The sequence below is a fragment of the Ailuropoda melanoleuca genome, chromosome X, assembly GCF_002007445.2.
Source record: "Ailuropoda melanoleuca isolate Jingjing chromosome X, ASM200744v2, whole genome shotgun sequence".
Lineage (NCBI taxonomy): Eukaryota > Metazoa > Chordata > Mammalia > Carnivora > Ursidae > Ailuropoda > Ailuropoda melanoleuca.
In genome coordinates this window covers 5,390,765-5,402,028 of record NC_048238.1, presented here as the reverse complement: position 1 = coordinate 5,402,028, position 11,264 = coordinate 5,390,765, and the positions used below count along the sequence as shown (strand labels likewise).

General features: G+C 40.7%; 1 long non-coding RNA gene across 4 annotated transcripts in view; it reads right to left on the bottom strand.

Moving 5' to 3' along the window:
* LOC109491041 overlaps positions 1 to 11,264 on the bottom strand; it is a 557,171-nt gene that overhangs the window by 330,552 nt on the left and 215,355 nt on the right. For all 4 annotated transcript variants that reach the window (XR_004622475.1, XR_004622477.1, XR_004622476.1 and 1 more), the window contains one exon: positions 6,345 to 6,423. This is a non-coding gene — a long non-coding RNA (uncharacterized LOC109491041). The remainder of the gene's footprint in view (positions 1 to 6,344; positions 6,424 to 11,264) is intronic.

The following is an 11,264-nucleotide window of genomic DNA, read 5'->3' as shown; positions in this document are numbered from 1 at the left end:
CACGTGGTTATATAACATCAAGGACAGTATCTCAGAGTTCCTAGGAAAAATGATATGAATCCAGTCAAGCTATTAAGCCTGAAGAAGGAAAGCATAAACATATTCAAGCTTCATAAAATTTATATCCTACACAGTCTCCTTGATGACATAACTGGAAGATATACTTCAGGAAAATATAAAAAAGAGAACGTCTGGGTTTCAAGAAATGGTTGAACTAACCCAGGAGAGAGGAATGGAAGGGAGGGAAGGAGGGAATAAGGATGGAAGGGAGGAAAGAAGGGATGGAAGGAAGGGGAGGAAGGAGGGAGGGAGGGAAGGAAGGGAAGAAAGGAAGGAGGGAGGGAGAGGAGGAGGGAGGAGGGAAGGAGGAAAGGAGGGAAGTAAGGGTAGGAAGGAAGGAGGGAGGAAGGGAAGGAGGGAGGGAGAGAGGGAGGGAGGGGGAAAGAAGGGAGGGGGAAAGAAGGAGGGGAGGAAAGGAAGGAAAGATGAAGGAATCAAGCAAGCAAGTAAGCAAGCAAGCAACATCTGAGAAGCCATCCTGGAAGCAAATATCCCAAATTAGGACTAAAACTTCATGGACCTTTAAGGAAAAACAACAACAATGACAATTAAAGTAAAAGACAAATGGAATGGATTCCATGAAAGTCGTAATGCCACTACAAATGGTAAGTAACTGAGTATATGCTTGAGAAAGCAGGTGCTTATTCTCACAAGGCACAAAGAGCGTGAGACATCCCGAAGAGGGCCCGCTGCCAACAAAGAACGATACGTCAGGATGACTACATTTCAAACCTGAAGCAGACAACAGAGTCGAATGCGTAGTGAAGACTAAAAAGGCATCCACGCAGGAGGCTAACTCCCATGTCATGAGGGACGCTGGGCACGCTGCATGAGAACCCCAAGAAAGCAATGTCTTCTGAGGCGTATGCACTGCTCACCTGGCCATGGCAGTAGGAATGGCTCAGCTAAGGGCGGACACGCTGCCCACGGTGATCACAGCCTTTTCAGGAGCCCACAAAAATGTACTGATTTAATATCAGAAGAAAAAAACACATAGTAGGGTCCAGTGAAAGGTTTTCATTTGTTTTTTCTTTCTCAGATCTGCAAATACGTACATGAAGGAGTAAATGGCTGAACAAATATGTTTATAGGGCTGCCTGTGGAGGGTGTCTCCCTGAAGAGGACTGGTACCACCCGGGTCCGCGGCTGGGTGGCGTTAGGTTTTGGGTAGCTGTCATTTTGGGATACCCTGTCAGTGGTCGATTGACAGCTTCCTCCCGTTCTGTTTCTGCATGTTACTGTTACTTTACTTTCAGCATCACTGGCTACACTCATTAGAACTAGCTGAAGGCAACAGAGACAAGATGCCCCTTTTTAGTATTTGTTCTCAGACATATTATTAAACTGTTTTCGGCTTTTGAGTATTTATACATTCCTGGATTGTTACAAAGCAGAATGATGGTTTCTTAATATCACCAAAGTTTCCCATCATTGCAGCTCCAAACCACATATTGGCCACTGCATAAGAAAGAAAAATCAACCAGTTGACATGCAGAGTCCAAGCCAATCCTGGGCCTTCTGCAGTTCCACAGTCACCTTGTATTAATTTAAAGTGGGGGAGCCTGAAACATTTTCTCCAGACTATAATGGGGTCGCTCCTCAGGGAAAAAGCACATCTAGAAGGCACTACGAGTGCATTCTAACTCTACACTACGATGCACAAAGATACTTCTAAAACGTACTGCAAAGTCAGTGTTTCTTTCTACCTTATAGCTCAAACAGCTCTTGCTAATCGAAGAGAAACGGAAGAGAGAGAAACGTAAGTGTGGCATCTCATCCTATTTATGACTCAAAGCAGTTTTGGCTCTGGATGCACATTCGAATCAACTTTAAAAAACGAGCTCTAAAAAACAGAGAGGCATTTCCCACAAGCTTCCTACCCTGTTAGAACCCACGGAGTTGGAACCCACACTAGCATTTTTACAAACAAGTCTTGTGTTGGCCTTACTGTGCTACAGGACAGAGAAAAAAAATGACCTGAAGCAACAAAGCTACTGACACTGAGGACACATGATATACTGTCCAACGAACGTCAAGATTTGCTGGCTATGAGCCATCGTACCTAGAACACTAGTATTGACCTATGCCTTCTTATGCCTTCCAGATGAAGGCTGGCCCTAACGTTTAATGTCCTGCCTTTATTTTTTTTTTTAAAGATTATTTATTTATTTATTTGACAGAGATAGACAACCGGCAAGAGAGGGAACACAAGCAGGGGGAGTGGGAGAGGAAGAAGCAGGCTCCCAGCGGAGGAGCCTGATGTGGGGCTCGATCCCGGAACGCCGGGATCATGCCCCGAGCCGAAGGCAGACGCTCAACGACTGTGCTACCCAGGCGCCCCAATGTCCTGCCTTTAATACTCATCTGCTCTATAAATGCCATAGATATGACTAAATCCATCTCTAAAATCGATCCTTGAGATTGACTCATCATCACATAATAGCCGTATCGGGCCTATTTACAAATTGTAAGATTGGATCTCCCTAAGAACACAGTGAAGCTGAAATGAGGCACACAAATAATGTTGTTAAGACTCAATTGTATTATAATGGTTTAAAAATATTTCATTCGGTTAAAAACTCATGAAACTGAATCCCTTTTGAACTCGTTTTCCAAATCAGTTGGCCATTCTCTTTAATCAATACAGTTAAATGACCACACATCACTAAAGTTGATTTCCAAATAGAAGACCTTGTAAAAACACGGTCCAATCCAATTTTTTCCCAATTTTAATCTGTATCTCCTCCAAAGACTATTATTTTCTGGATTTTAGAACACTGTTCTCCATGTAAAATTACCTTTATACTGCTGCATTTTATAGAAGTTCCAATGGTGTTGCTGGTTTAATTGGGTGACCTTCCCTCTCTCTCGTCAATGACATAGTTTCAGATTATCTGGACTTTCAAACATCTGAAGAGCCCTTGATCCCAGCCTTATGCACGCAGCGTCATTATAACACAATTAAAGCAAGCATCCCATATTACTTGAAAAGATCAAGGGCGTCTTTTTTATGTTTCCACTTCCTCCTCCCTCCTTCATGTTGGAAATGTATTAGCAAAAAAATATTTTGTAGAAGCTACTTAACCATCTTTAAGTTAGTGACACAGTTAATGGTAATGCATCCTGGTCACATGATCTTATCTGAGGATTTCCAGAGTTGATTCTTCGGAAATTTACCAATCTTAATTCTATTAATCTTAGATGTCTGAGATCCACGGTTATGCGCTGTGCAAAGAAAGACTGATGGATACAGAGATCATAAGGTTTGGCAACAGTGTTCATAATATTCAAGTTATAAGTCTTCCTTTGCAATTTCTGTGGCATTTTATTTCTCTTCACTTAGTTTCCAATATGTATTTCATTCTTTTAAAGGATGACAGTAATACGTATCCACCCAAAAGGCATTGCCGAGAAAAGAAAAATGACTGTTTTCACGAGCATCTGTAGGCAGAATATTTTTTTCTTATTGCAAGTTAACACCATAAACATTTGTATACTTTTACACATTTAAGGAGAAGGAAGGATATGTAATTATTCATTTGATTGCTGACTTTTCTGCTTTATATTACTACAAAGTACTAAAGTCTGTATCTTTTCAAAACAAAATGACTCTGTGAAAAGGGCACATTGCATTAGACATATTAAAATACAAAATAGCCTCAGTGGACCATGAAAAGGATTACAAATTACACTTTTAAAAGTAAAATCAGTACCTATTTACGTGTGACTCTGCACTCTGTACGCATCTCTAAATATATAAGCATATTTTTCCTTACATTTCCACGGGAAAATAAATCAAGAGAAACAACCACAAAGATAACTAATTAAAATGCTTAGCATTGTATTTTCTGCACAGAAGACATTATTTGACTCACTAGCGGTTAACGTGAAAGCCATTGTTACACTACTCTGAGAAGCAGGCATGGCTGTGACCACACAGTGTGCAAACGTGGGCCCGCGGGTTCAGAGCCTGTGCATATACAGAAGAGAGAAGAAAGTATTAACGGGCTCTAAAAGTGTCAAGGGCATGGGTGCATTTCCGATTCTGCTCTTTTTCTGTTTTTCATTATCACGTGTGACTTTTCATGAAACAGACGTTGTTCTTTCCAAAGCATTAGGTTGGGGAGAGGAGCAGTGGGACAGGCAGGGCACAGAGGATTTCTAGGGCAGCGAAGCTACTCTGTATGACACTATGATGGTGGACGCATGCCATTCTATGTCCAAAACCGCCCAACGGACAACCCCAATAGCGAACTCTGTGCTAAGACGTGGGGGCTGGGTGATCACCCTGGGTCAACGTAGGCACATCTTTGGTAAAAAATGTACAATTCTGTAAGGGATGCTGATCATGGGGAAGGTCGTGTACGTGTGAGGGAGCAGGGGCTATAGCACAACCCTCTGCACCTCCCTCCCAATCTTGTTATAACCCTAAAGCTACCCTTAAAAACATTAAAACTTAAAAAATCACCAGGAATGGTGGCTCTGAGTTCAAGGAGCCTACAGTCCCATGTAGTACATCAGCATCGTCTACTGTTCTTGTAACTCCTGAGAGGGGTTCACAAAGCTGAACCATGGCTCCTGAAACAGCCCTGGCTGATCTCGAAACCTCAGAATGCAGGCAGCACGGCGCCGCCCAGCACTACGCTATCTGCAGCTCTCTTCAGATGCAAGGGGAGACTCCCCAAGTATTTCCTCAGATGCTCTGGGCTTTCAATGCCCTTTTTTTTTTTTTTATATACTGACATAATTTTAATAATTTACTTTTCATATACAAATATTTTAGAATAATATCTAAATGCCCTTTTTGCCCCTGGGTTCTCAATGTCTAGGATCCAATATTCTATGTTCACATGTCTAGAGAAATGGTACGTCAGGTGGGGATTCTCGTGGGCCATTTAAGTCTGATAAACATTCATTACAATATTATCTGGTGCTTTAATCAATTCATAGGATGGACTGTCTCTTCAACCATTACTTTTCTCTATAACATAATAACTACTTGCTTCATTTAAGAAGGACAAAACCAGGGGTCCTGGGTGGCGCAGCCGTTAAGCATCTGCCTTCGGCTCAGGGCATGATCCCGGCGTTATGGGATTGAGCCCCACATCAGGCTCTTCTGCTAGGAGCCTGCTTCTTCCTCTCCCACTCCCCCTGCTTGTGTTCCCTCTCTCGCTGGCTGTCTCTGTCAAATAAATAAAATCTTTAAAAAAAAAAAAAAAGAAGGACGAAACCAGAGAAAATTAGAGAAATCAAAATCAGAGCAAAGTCAAGGTATAAACGTAGGCCCAATACATAAACCACATACGTTAAAAAGAGATGTACCTCAGGCAGATGGTGGGAAAGGGATATATCATAATACTCTGGAAAAGGATATTTCAAGACCCATGAAGAAAATACTAAACATCATTAATTGAGCACTTGCCATATTTTACTACCGGATGGAATATTTTGTCGACCGTCCTAACAAGATTCCTGTTAGACATGTGTGTCTACACTCATTTCCTAACAAGAAAACCAAAGTTCTAAAGATTCAGTACTTGCTGAGGTCCCACGATGGTACAGGGATGAGATGGAATTGGCCCAAAGGCCTCTCCTGACCTACTGGCTCTTGTGTCTTTATCACCATGTTTTTATTCATTCTCGAAATAGTAATCCCAATAACCTCCTTCCCAAATCTTTACCTAAAGGAAACCGTTTTAAAAAATCTAGAGTTATGTGCCAGGAAATACACATAGCAGTAAAAATTGTGAAATGCCCACAAAGGAGCTTACTAGACAAGGTTTTGGTATTTCGACCAAAAGACAACCATTAACTCAACAACTTATAATTCTGAAGCACATTTTGGGATTGTGGAAAATGATGCTGAAAAAGTGTTAAATGAGAACGCATACCAAAACACCTTATGAAGAACGTAATTTCTAACAAGAAAACATAACTCTAAGACAATATTTAAAAATCACAACAAATTAAAAATTGTGTGTTAAGCAGGTTAGAATTCTGATGTGTTTAAATTTAAATATTTTATAGTTTTGACACTCACAATATTAGTGCGAGTTGGGTGTAACTTGAACTTAATGAAAATCTTTGAAGAACCTCATTTGGATATCATTAACAAAACAGACCATGAAGCCTGCAGCTTTATAACAGAAGAACAAACAGACAGGCGTTAATTAATACACCTCTGGCCATTGAACGCCTGCAGGAAGTGTGAGCCACCTTCTGCCATCAACAGCCCTGCGTTTTGGGATTGTTGCTGCAAGCTCTCTGTATATAAGCTTCCTTACCTGAAAAAGGGTGCGTTTGGAGATCATCTCTTTGTTTTCAGTGGCCACATTCCACAAATGTAGACACCCTAGGAAGAAACTGCAAAACAAGAAGCGAAGTCATTGGCCTGGCACGATATGTAATAGTCTGAGCACAGTTTTGCAATGGCGAGTGGAGACAATCCGAAACAATGAACTTGCAAACAGCTATGGATCACTTCCACATCCCTGTACAGATTTTTAAGAGGTCCTAGCAAGGTTGACAAGTCTGTGATAGACATAGCAGGTTCAACAGGTGAGCTTTAGGACCACATTTTCATCCAAATGCTGGTGTAGCAATGTCATAGCTTCCTTCTGAGGGCACTGCCTAGGACACGCTTGAGCTCCCGGGCACACAGAGAAGAGACGGGGCTCCCCGTGCTCCGTGCTGGTGGACTGGTCTCTAGTGAGAGTGATGCACAGGGGCAGCTGGCCCAAAGTTTCGGAATGATCACAGCTGGAGAGACCACAGCACCTTGCTCGCCTGTCTCTCCCACACCCTAACATCCATGCCCGATACCTCACACACAACTCAAGGGTCAGTGCTCTCACATGACCCACGTACGCCCATCTTCGGAATGCACTGGGTCAGGTGATTCCTGCTGTCTAATTGATACATTCTTCTGTGCTTATCATCAGACTGATTAGATTCATGCATGTGATGCATGCTTTAAGGTGTTTGCTATAATTACCCATGGTATACATCCATGAATACAAGAGAATTTATTTTTCTGTTCATGGATTTTGGACAGTTTCTAGTTTGGGGCTGGAAATCAAAAATTCAAATGGAAAATTCAACTTCCTGTGTGTACATTTTAACAATACAAGCAGATGATGCCCCCAAAAATGAGGCATGAAAATGGAGGATGGAGTGCAGTCATCCAGGATGAAGGTTTTCAAACCCTCTTTGCTATCNAATGGTACAGGGATGAGATGGAATTGGCCCAAAGGCCTCTCCTGACCTACTGGCTCTTGTGTCTTTATCACCATGTTTTTATTCATTCTCGAAATAGTAATCCCAATAACCTCCTTCCCAAATCTTTACCTAAAGGAAACCGTTTTAAAAAATCTAGAGTTATGTGCCAGGAAATACACATAGCAGTAAAAATTGTGAAATGCCCACAAAGGAGCTTACTAGACAAGGTTTTGGTATTTCGACCAAAAGACAACCATTAACTCAACAACTTATAATTCTGAAGCACATTTTGGGATTGTGGAAAATGATGCTGAAAAAGTGTTAAATGAGAACGCATACCAAAACACCTTATGAAGAACGTAATTTCTANCTTCCTACCTGGCTAGTTAGTGTACCAAGTGCGCGGTCTACACGGCACCCACACCTCCCAGCTACCACTAGGAGCTCCTACAGACTGGCCAAAAACAATCCTAACATCCTGATCATACTTCTGGACATACATGAAAGAATGAACTTGACATATGTTTCCACAGAAGCCAAGAAGAAAAGTAATTTCAGAATTTGGGGTTTGTGCAGTGGCCTGGTTGTAAATGTCTTTTTAAGTGATTGAATTTCATCTTGTCTGAAAACTAAAATAACAGGAAATAACTAAGAGGCCAAGAAATGAATTTATAACATGATAACTTATGTAAGTTTTACATAAACACTTTGAAGAACGAAGTACGATTTTTAAGCGTCTCCAGTAATACTTGAAAACCAAAGAGACACTATGGTTTAGCAGCATCAAACTGGAACAAAGAACTCTGTGACAGCAGACATCCTTAATTCCAAATCTTTCCCCCAATTTGCCTTCTTAGGAACACCAATATACCGTATGTAGAATATTCCAGCAAAGACCATCACTTCCAAAAATGTAAAATGATCATATGGCCAACCTCTTTAATTCAGTTCAATTATTTATTATTTTATCTTCATTTTACCTATACTCAGGGTACCATTAGGAAAATTCCCATTTTCATTCTTTCTTTCAGAAAATATTCCCTGAGTACATGGAATACCCCTGCCTCAGAGCTAAGGAAAGCGTATGTTATGCTGGGCACAGAGATGTATAAGGTTTTGGATTTTTTTTTTAAATGAAAAACTTCTGTAAAGATTTCATCTCTTTTCAGGTTTTCAGAGCGGAACATGCTTAAGGTATTTCTGTGTTAAGACTCTGAAATCCTTCCTGTATCCCTAAAAGCCTCTGAGTATCTTTATGCAACAAATTGAACTCAACATCCATTGTCTTTGTAACCCAATGGCATGGTAACTTTTTATCTTTCCTATAACATTCACTTCTCTTATTTTCCATCTTTAGATCTGTTTTCTTGGTGTGGTTTTCAGCTGACTCATCTACAAAGAATTTACTAAGTTATCAATCATTTCATTGCTTGAATGGTCTCTTGAACTTTTCCAAATATCAGAAAAATTCCACTACTCCTGTTGGATTACTACTGACCCTCTTGTTGTAGGCATTATGAACCTCAGATAATTTAATTTGAATTTACATGATGTTCACAACATTTATTTCCTGATGTATTTGTGCCTGAAAACCATAAGGCAGGATACTCTTTTTCAAATGCCAATTATTCATATCTTTGTAGACAGCTCCATTTTTCAGCCACTCAGAATGACAGTTTTCTAGGACTTTGAAGGTCCTCATTCCTGAAGCTGTTCAAACACAGCTGGGTGCCTGTGTACCAGGGATGTAATAGGAAGCACCAAACAGTGCTGTGAATGTAACCTAGAAAGCTTCCAACTTCCCTTCCAACGCTCGTATATCCTGAGGTCCTGTGAGCCAATGGATCTGTGTTTTCGCCTGATTTATATTTTGAATCCTCCCCGGGGAATAAAAGTCTTCTTTTCCGGGGATCCAATAAATACAGAATGACCCAAAATGCTGATGAAATTTTACTGAGAACTACAATCTGCATAATTAGTATATGACTATTCAAGCATATTTACTTAAGGGGCTGATAATTTTCCACTGTATTTATTTTTCTTAGTAGGTTCCACACCCAACATGGGGCTTGAACTCATGGTCTTAGATCAAGAACCGCATGCCTCACCAACTGAGCCAGCCAGGCGACCCTATTTTTGTTTTTAAATGATGATCCTGCTTAGATGGAAAACGTTGGAATTTCTTTTATATTAAGTAATCTCTATGCCCAACATGGGGCTCAAACTCATAACCCTAAGATCAAGAGTCACATGCTCTCTCGATGGAGGCAGCCAGGCGCCCTAAATGTNGACCACAGCACCTTGCTCGCCTGTCTCTCCCACACCCTAACATTCCATGCCCGATACCTCATGCACAACTCAAGGGTCAGTGCTCTCACATGACCCACGTACGCCCATCTTCGGAATGCACTGGGTCAGGTGATTCCTGCTGTCTAATTGATACATTCTTCTGTGCTTATCATCAGACTGATTAGATTCATGCATGTGATGCATGCTTTAAGGTGTTTGCTATAATTACCCATGGTATACATCCATGAATACAAGAGAATTTATTTTTCTGTTCATGGATTTTGGACAGTTTCTAGTTTGGGGCTGGAAATCAAAAATTCAAATGGAAAATTCAACTTCCTGTGCGTACATTTTAACAATACAAGCAGATGATGCCCCCCAAAATGAGGCATGAAAATGGAGGATGGAGTGCAGTCATCCAGGATGAAGGTTTTCAAACCCTCTTTGCTATCTTGAACCCTCTATTTCTGCCACTGGTTACATATTCAAATGCTTTAAAAGAATCAATAGCCTATATTCAAGTTGCATATTAACTAAGTATGCAAATCAAGTGCAGGATGCCCACACTGAGCAGCGACACCACGTGATACGCTCAACTGATCCATATGCAGCTTCATTCTCCTCTGAATACGTTAGCTATTCCCATCTGTCACCAGCACAACTTACAGAGGCACTTCAAAGACATCGGAGATGTCTTTGATCTGTAGACTGTGTGTGATGCTAAAATCACAGCTTCTAAGAGTATCCCCCACCGAATTAGCTGTGCTCTTCTCTGGCTTGGGTGAGGATTAAGTGCTCTCTTCCTACCTGGCTAGTTAGTGTACCAAGTGCGCGGTCTACACGGCACCCACACCTCCCAGCTACCACTAGGAGCTCCTACAGACTGGCCAAAAACAATCCTAACATCCTGATCCTACTTCTGGACATACATGAAAGAATGAACTTGACATATGTTTCCACAGAAGCCAAGAAGAAAAGTAATTTCAGAATTTGGGGTTTGTGCAGTGGCCTGGTTGTAAATGTCTTTTTAAGTGATTGAATTTCATCTTGTCTGAAAACTAAAATAACAGGAAATAACTAAGAGGCCAAGAAATGAATTTATAACATGATAACTTATGTAAGTTTTACATAAACACTTTGAAGAATGAAGTACGATTTTTAAGCGTCTCCAGTAATACTTGAAAACCAAAGAGACACTATGGTTTAGCAGCATCAAACTGGAACAAAGAACTCTGTGACAGCAGACATCCTTAATTCCAAATCTTTCCCCCAATTTGCCTTCTTAGGAACACCAATATACCGTATGTAGAATATTCCAGCAAAGACCATCACTTCCAAAAATGTAAAATGATCATATGGCCAACCTCTTTAATTCAGTTCAATTATTTATTATTTTATCTTCATTTTACCTATACTCAGGGTACCATTAGGAAAATTCCCATTTTCATTCTTTCTTTCAGAAAATATTCCCTGAGTACATGGAATACCCCTGCCTCAGAGCTAAGGAAAGCGTATGTTATGCTGGGCACAGAGATGTATAAGGTTTTGGATTTTTTTTTTAAATGAAAAACTTCTGTAAAGATTTCATCTCTTTTCAGGTTTTCAGAGCGGAACATGCTTAAGGTATTTCTGTGTTAAGACTCTGAAATCCTTCCTGTATCCCTAAAAGCCTCTGAGTATCTTTATGCAACAAATTG